Source organism: Nannospalax galili, unplaced genomic scaffold (assembly GCF_000622305.1).
Source record: "Nannospalax galili isolate Female #2095 unplaced genomic scaffold, S.galili_v1.0 scaffold281, whole genome shotgun sequence".
Taxonomy (NCBI): domain Eukaryota; kingdom Metazoa; phylum Chordata; class Mammalia; order Rodentia; family Spalacidae; genus Nannospalax; species Nannospalax galili.
This window is the reverse complement of record NW_008349068.1, coordinates 988,320-995,206: the sequence shown is the minus strand read 5'-3', so window position 1 is coordinate 995,206 and position 6,887 is coordinate 988,320. Positions and strand designations below refer to the sequence as shown.

Below are 6,887 nucleotides of genomic sequence, written 5' to 3'. Positions count from 1 at the left end.
AAAACATAATAAGCTAGAGTTTTTGTGGCTTTACTAAGCCAGAAAGAAGAAAAAAGGAAAGAAAGCGTGTTTCTCATTTCTAAATTTGCATCATCTGGAGCAAATGAATGTTTGTCCAAGAGGCTTCTTTGGGCCTCACACACTAATAAAGTTGAATTTAAAGGAAGTTGCACCTGCCCATTCTACCTGTAGCTTATATAATTTTTAGGGTTACTAGAACGATGTCTATGGATCGAAGAGAACTTTTGGAGCCAAGTTTTGATCAAGAGAGAAGATAAAGCTGCCCAACAAATTCTTTGACTTATCTAGATGGAATTGGTGAAAGAGAGAAGCCAGGGGCTCCTCCCAAGCCCATGTGACCCCTGAGGAACAGATCCTTAAGAGTAAAAATAAATTGGTTTATCTGGGCCAACTGTATGGCCTTAAACACCCAAAAGGAAAGTATAACCAAAGATTAAAGGGGCCAATATAATTTTTTAAGAGTCCATATGTATAGTTAAAGGCTACATAACAAGCAACAATGCCAGATAGGAGATACCTTCCTTTGAGTTGTTGGCCAGGGTGGCCCAAGAGACTCCCAGACAGTAACCCAGCATAGAACTGGGAAAATGACCAGCAGACCCCAATCTTATCTAAAGGAATATTGACAACTGTTTGCTGCTAGATAAGGAAGAGCTGATCTTCCTAAAACAAGGAACTCTAGATAGGCTGACTAGATTCAGCGGACGGACAAGCACTGGGGAATGGCTGTGGTTGCCAACAACACAGTGGTCGGTAACAGGAATGACAGGGTATATGAGCTCCAGTGGGGCGGGGGGGGGCGGGCACTATGGGAGGGTGCCATTTGGGATGTGGGTATATAGATGAATAAGATTGTTTGGGATGTTCTGTATGAAATACACAAAAAAATTAACAAATAAAAAATGAATTATATTTGAGGAAAAGCATAAAAATTTGTTTCATGTTAATTAGTAGAGGTGAAAAATGTTACCACTGAAATCTACCTGATGACTTTGTAGCCATGCTCAGGTGCCAAGGAGCTCAGAAAGTAACTAACTGTGACTAGTAAAAATCAGATACATAGAGATTAGGATGCATGTGCAAACACCTAAGTGTTAGCAGCATTAGAAATGATTTTTTCTGTATGAAACAGTATATTTTTAAATTAAATGGAGATCTTTTTTAAAGGTTAAAACCTCATTCAATTTTATGTCTTGTAGGGTTTATACTGAGTTCATTATTGTATAACTGTGTGAATTCAACTGTGAACCTAAAAATTTACAGCCAATTTTGAAAGAAATGCATCTTTGCTCTAGAAATTGTTATTGAATACGTTAATGCTGTAATGAAATGCTTCTTCTAATCATGTGGTTATTAAATAAACAATTTTTAAAAATTACATACCTACAGAGTGTAACTCATAAAACCAAAGGTTTATCTATGAATATGTGTATTCATTTTGTTATTTTATTGTAAAATCTGTGCACATTTAACTGTAGAAATATTATTTTTAGAAAATTCATATGATAGAATCCCTATATCCATAAGTAATATACTAACACAATGATAGACATATGCACACTAGAGCATTAATAAAGGATGCTATCAGTCTTGTTCACCACTAAGCCAATGAATATTCTTTGGAAGCATATATACATATAAAATGTATATATGCATCTATGCATATATACATATAAAATGGAGTTATATAAACTATTTTGCATCTGCAGTTATATCACTGCCATATTATTTAATATATACATCCATCTATAGAACTTAATTGCTATTTGTGACATGGATATATCATAATTTATATAACCAATTATTTCTGTCTGACTACTGCTTGCAGTCCTTTCTTCTTTTCTCATTCTCTGTCAAAACTATTATCTATTTGTCCTTCCTTTTCTTTGGATACTAGTAGAAATGTTCTCAAATTTTAATGGGAGTTATGAGTTACTGAAGAAATTGTTAAAACTTCAGACCTCTGCATGCCCCATTCCCAGAAATCTGAATTCATATGGTGGATCTGGGTCATGGGAAACTTTCTTACAAAAGAATTTCCAAGGGATACATCTGCAGAGAGGTGGAGACACTACCTTAAGAATCTCTTTTGGGGGGATAGAGAAATGGCTCAATGGTTAAGAGCACTGACTGCTCTTGTAGAGGACCTAGGTTCAATTCCCAGCACATACATGGAAGCTAACAACCATTTGTAACTCCAGTTACCAGGGATCTGTCACCCTCTTCTGACCTCCACAGGCATTGCATGACATGGGTGCTTTACACACATGCAGGCAATACATTCATACGCATAAAATTTTAAAAATAAATAAATAAAATTTTTAAAAGAGAATCACATTTTGTCAAACTGCAGAATACAGTTGACATTATTGCATGTGCATTATTGCAGCTTTCCACCCTCTGGAAGCTTTAATTCTGCTTTGAGAGAAGTATATCAAAGTCTGATTCCAGATCCTAGAGATCTAAAAAAGGACTGATGGTTCAGATTTTTAGCCATAGGACAGGCCAACATATATAGTCAAAAAGAAAGGTACTGGGACTAGGACAATAGCTCAGCTTTGTGCAAGGCAAGCACAAAGACCTGAGTTCAGTCTTCAGAACCCCTGTTTTAAAAAAGCTGGGCATGGTGGGGCTGGAGAGACAGCTCAGCACTTAAGAGCACTGGCAGCTTTTGCAGTGGACCTGAGTTCAGTTCCCAGCACCCACATGGCAGCTAACAACCATCTGTAACTCCAGTTCCAGGGATCTGATGCCCTCTTCTGACCTTCACAGGCATTGCATGACATGGGTGCACTTACATACATGCAGGCAGTACACTCTTACACATAAAATAAAAATGGTAAAACAAAAACTTTTAAAGCTGGGTATGATGGTATGATAGCATGAATTTGTAATCCCAGTGCTAGAGAGGCAACAAGAAATCCAAAAAGTCTGAAAGCATACACGGAAAGTCCTTTGCTGTTGGTCTCATTGCCTGCCAATCTTGCATTGCCTTGTGCCTCATCTTCATTATTGTATTGGAAAGAGGCTGCCCCATCACCATCAGTCTTTGAGTAATCGCATCTTCCCAGTCAGGCTTAGAATCCTAGGGCTTATAGAAACCGAGTGTGATGGTTAATATTGTCAAGTTTACATGATCTAAAATCAGGTAGAGCCTCTGGCCATACTTATGAGGGATATTGTTGGTTATATTAACTGAAGTAACAAAATTCACCTTGAATGTTGGTGGCACATTCTTGCACAACCCAGATATAAGGATGTCAAAGGGGAAAAAAAATACTTTCTTTTTGCTTGCTTGCCTTTACATCTCATTGGGTGAGTTCATTTACCCTATTTCTGTCACTGCTGCTGCTGCTGCCTTCCTTTGCTGACATAAAAACCCAGCTTCCAACATGGACTGAAGACCAGCATCTCTTCAGGAATCCCTCAGATTGGGACTTATGATGTATTATCCAGCCTCATGGACTTAGCAGCTACTGGGTCTCAGCATCTCCAGAGTGAAGACAGCCATTGTTAGACTAACCAGCCCCTATTGTGTAAGCCAACCTAATGAATCTCCTTTAATATATATTCATCCTATCACATCTGTGCCTGTAGAGGACCTGAACACACCAAGTAACAAATTCTATCACGCTATGATGAAACAATCCCTGTGTTAACACACCTTTCCCAAGCACAAGCGGAAACCATAATGGCATTAGGAGGTGAGATGTGATCTCTACACCAAGGCCTGGTGCTGTTGCTAAGACTACAGGACAGGAAGAGCAGGAATCAGCCAGCTCTGCTGCCTCCATCTCTCCCCAGAATAGCTACAGAAGCCTCCAGCTGCTGAATCCCCAATGAGTCCCTTTCAACACTGTCCCCAGAGATTGATATAAATCTGAGCGTGTGAGATGCCTTCCATGACTCTCCATTACACGGGTATGAAGTCTAAACACTTCAGCATAAGCTAGCCAGTGACATTATTTCTCCAGACCACACACACACACACACACACACACAAAGGAGAGGGAGAGGGATAGAGAGAGGAAAGGGGAGAGAGCAGGAGGAGTGTGGCTGTTGCCCCTCCACTCTTTCAGCCCGCTCCCCCACTTTCTCAGGCGCCGCCTGCGATGGCACGGGTGCTGCCTGCAAGCACACGGGCACTGCCTCGACACAGCCTTAGATCGCAGGGGGGCCACCCGCCTCCTGATTGCATGGTTGCTGCCCTTCGTTCCTTGCTGCTGCCTCAAGCTGTGATAGCTCTTCCCCTCGTTGAGGCTGCGCTGAGGCAGCTCTTCTGCTCCACCAGTGCTGGGGCCACTCTTCTGTTCACTGAGGCGCTGCCTCGATCCTGGCTGCTTTTGTCGGTCCTGAACTCCAGGGCTGGTGAGGAGACTGGGTCAGCATAGCCACATTCAGACACAGGAGACCAGGTTCATTGACTCAGATCCAGTTTATTGTAGAAGGGCACAAGCTATATAGGGGTAGGGATCCAGTCAAGAAGTTACAACTCAGATCTTTGGCATGGCTGTGTCCTATCATGACATTGGGAGTCAGGCACCTCATTAGCATAATGGGTTTCAGGTTACTTAGGTTCCGGTTTCCTTATAGGGCCTGGTTTCCTGGGAATCACATGGCCCAGGCTGTTTAAGTGTTGCAATTTTGAATTCTAAGGGTGGTGATTAGGGAGTGGCAGAGCTCTAGGTATCAGTTTCATGATCTGCCAATGGGAGCAAATGTCACAAGGCGTTCCTTGCGGCTCCAGCAGTTGGGCTGTTGCCTCAGGCCTGCTGTATGGCTGTCATTAAGACTTTTAACCTAGGCTCAAGCCTGTCTCCCACAGAGGAGAGAGAAGGGGGGGGAGAGAGAGAGAGAGAGAGAGAGAGAGAGAGAGAGAGAGAGTGTTAAGGGGTGCTCCAGTCACAATCACATTTCATTCACATTCTCAGATTCACAGCTGCGTCTAGCCATGGGCCCTTTGCCATGTATTGATTGATTTCTCTGCCCAGAACCTCTGAATCACCCTTGCCATCTCCTCCTGACAAATTTCTATCTAACATTTATATCTCAGTTTAAATGGTCATTCTAGGAAACGTTCCTTTATCCTTATCCCTCCATGGTACACTATAATGTGGCCACCCAAAGATGCATGTTCTAATCCCTGGAACTTGTAAGTTTTACTGTGCTTAGATAAAAGTCTTGGCAAGTAAAATTAAGTCAAAGATCTTGACATTACCCCAAATTATTCAGGTGGGTCTGAATGACTTCACAGAGTGCCCTTTTAACGGAGTCAAAGGGAGACAACACAGAAACATACAGAAGAGACAATGTGCAGCCAGAGGCAGATATTGGACTAATACAACCACAAACTCAGGAATGCCAGTATAGCCACCAGGAACTGGAAGAGGCAAGGAGCTGATTCTCCCCTGGAAGCCCCACAGGGACCACAGTCCTGATGGACTTCTCACCTCTAGAAAAATGAACTTTTGTGACTTTAAGTCATGAAGCTTATAGTAACACGCAATAAAAGCCTCTAGAAATGGATGCACCCTCTGCCTAGAAGAGGTCCCCCTTCCCTCTTCTATAGAAATGAACTACTGCCATCTACTTATTCTTCTTGAGATACCATGAGATTAGGATTAGGGGTACTGTCTATTCTACTTCCCAAGTATTCTCAATGTCTAGCACAAGATCTTTCACATAGAGATCAAGAAATATTTGTAGGACCAATAGATGAATGCATAAATAAATTACTGGTTGTATGAATGTATCAGTGACTGAATGCACAAGAAAGGCTTTGCTTAGAGAGAGAAATCAGCAGCACTCAGCAACTACTATCTGAAAGCTTGTTACTTAAAGAGATGGTGAAAGAATAAAAATATATGAATGCCTACTGCACCAGCTATGGTTATATGGATTATGTCATTAATACTCACAATATCCTTGAATTGCTACTGCTTCCCTGGTTTTATAGAAGAGTAGACTCAGAATAAGTTCACCTATGGAAACAAAGGAACAAATCAACATCCGTAAAGACTCAGAGGACATAAAAAAGACCAAAGGATAAAATGTCAGAGTTCCTTCTACTAATGTGCCTTTTATTAATAGTTTGCATGATCCAACAACGAAATGGGTTGTCTCAAAAATCAGAACATCGTCATGTATGTTCAAAAGATAAGAAGATCATTAAAACACACACCAAAAAAAAATCTGCATGAGAGACAGGCTGGTGTAGATTATTATATAACCTCTAAAGCTCTTTTTAATTCAGACTCTAGTTTTAGGGTGGGCTGGGAATTCAATGAATGGACAGCTTTATTAAGACTCAACAAGTACAATCACTTCTCAGCCTTTTGGCTAAGATCAAGTGCAGTATCAATATTTAACAAGTGAATAGATTTATTGTTAGAAATATAAAATTTAATACAGGATTAACAATTTACAGCTTACATGCTAACAAAGTAGAGGCATGCATGAGATTGCAATCTTTCTCAAGGACCTTTCTTTCTCATCTATGGACCAGTTACCTACAATCCCTTTTTCCTTCCCCATTCTGAAACCTCATTCTCACAAATATCAGTCCTCAACACTAGCCCAAACCTCTTCTCTACCTCCTGATACTAGACCAGAATTCAAAAGGCTTCAAACCACGTGTAAGATTTCTCTGATCCCTGTACTCCATTTCCCAAAGTGTGTTTAAGGCCTCCCAGATATCTGATGAAAAACAGTCTTCCCTGGAGATGGGGTTTACTGTATGAGGACTCTCTGATAACCTATGAGTAATTATTTTTTATTCTTAATAAAATTTTTATTAAATTATTGTTTATCTTTCTTCAAAAACGAAGACTGAAAAATAAGATCAGAAAATCAGGATTCATCTGGAC

The 6,887-nt window shown here is 40.6% G+C and overlaps 1 pseudogene; it reads left to right on the top strand.

Annotated features, from left to right (window-relative positions):
* Positions 1-6,340: 6,340 nt before the first annotated feature.
* Positions 6,341-6,490, top strand: LOC115072567 (annotated as a pseudogene).
* Positions 6,491-6,887: the final 397 nt, after the last annotated feature.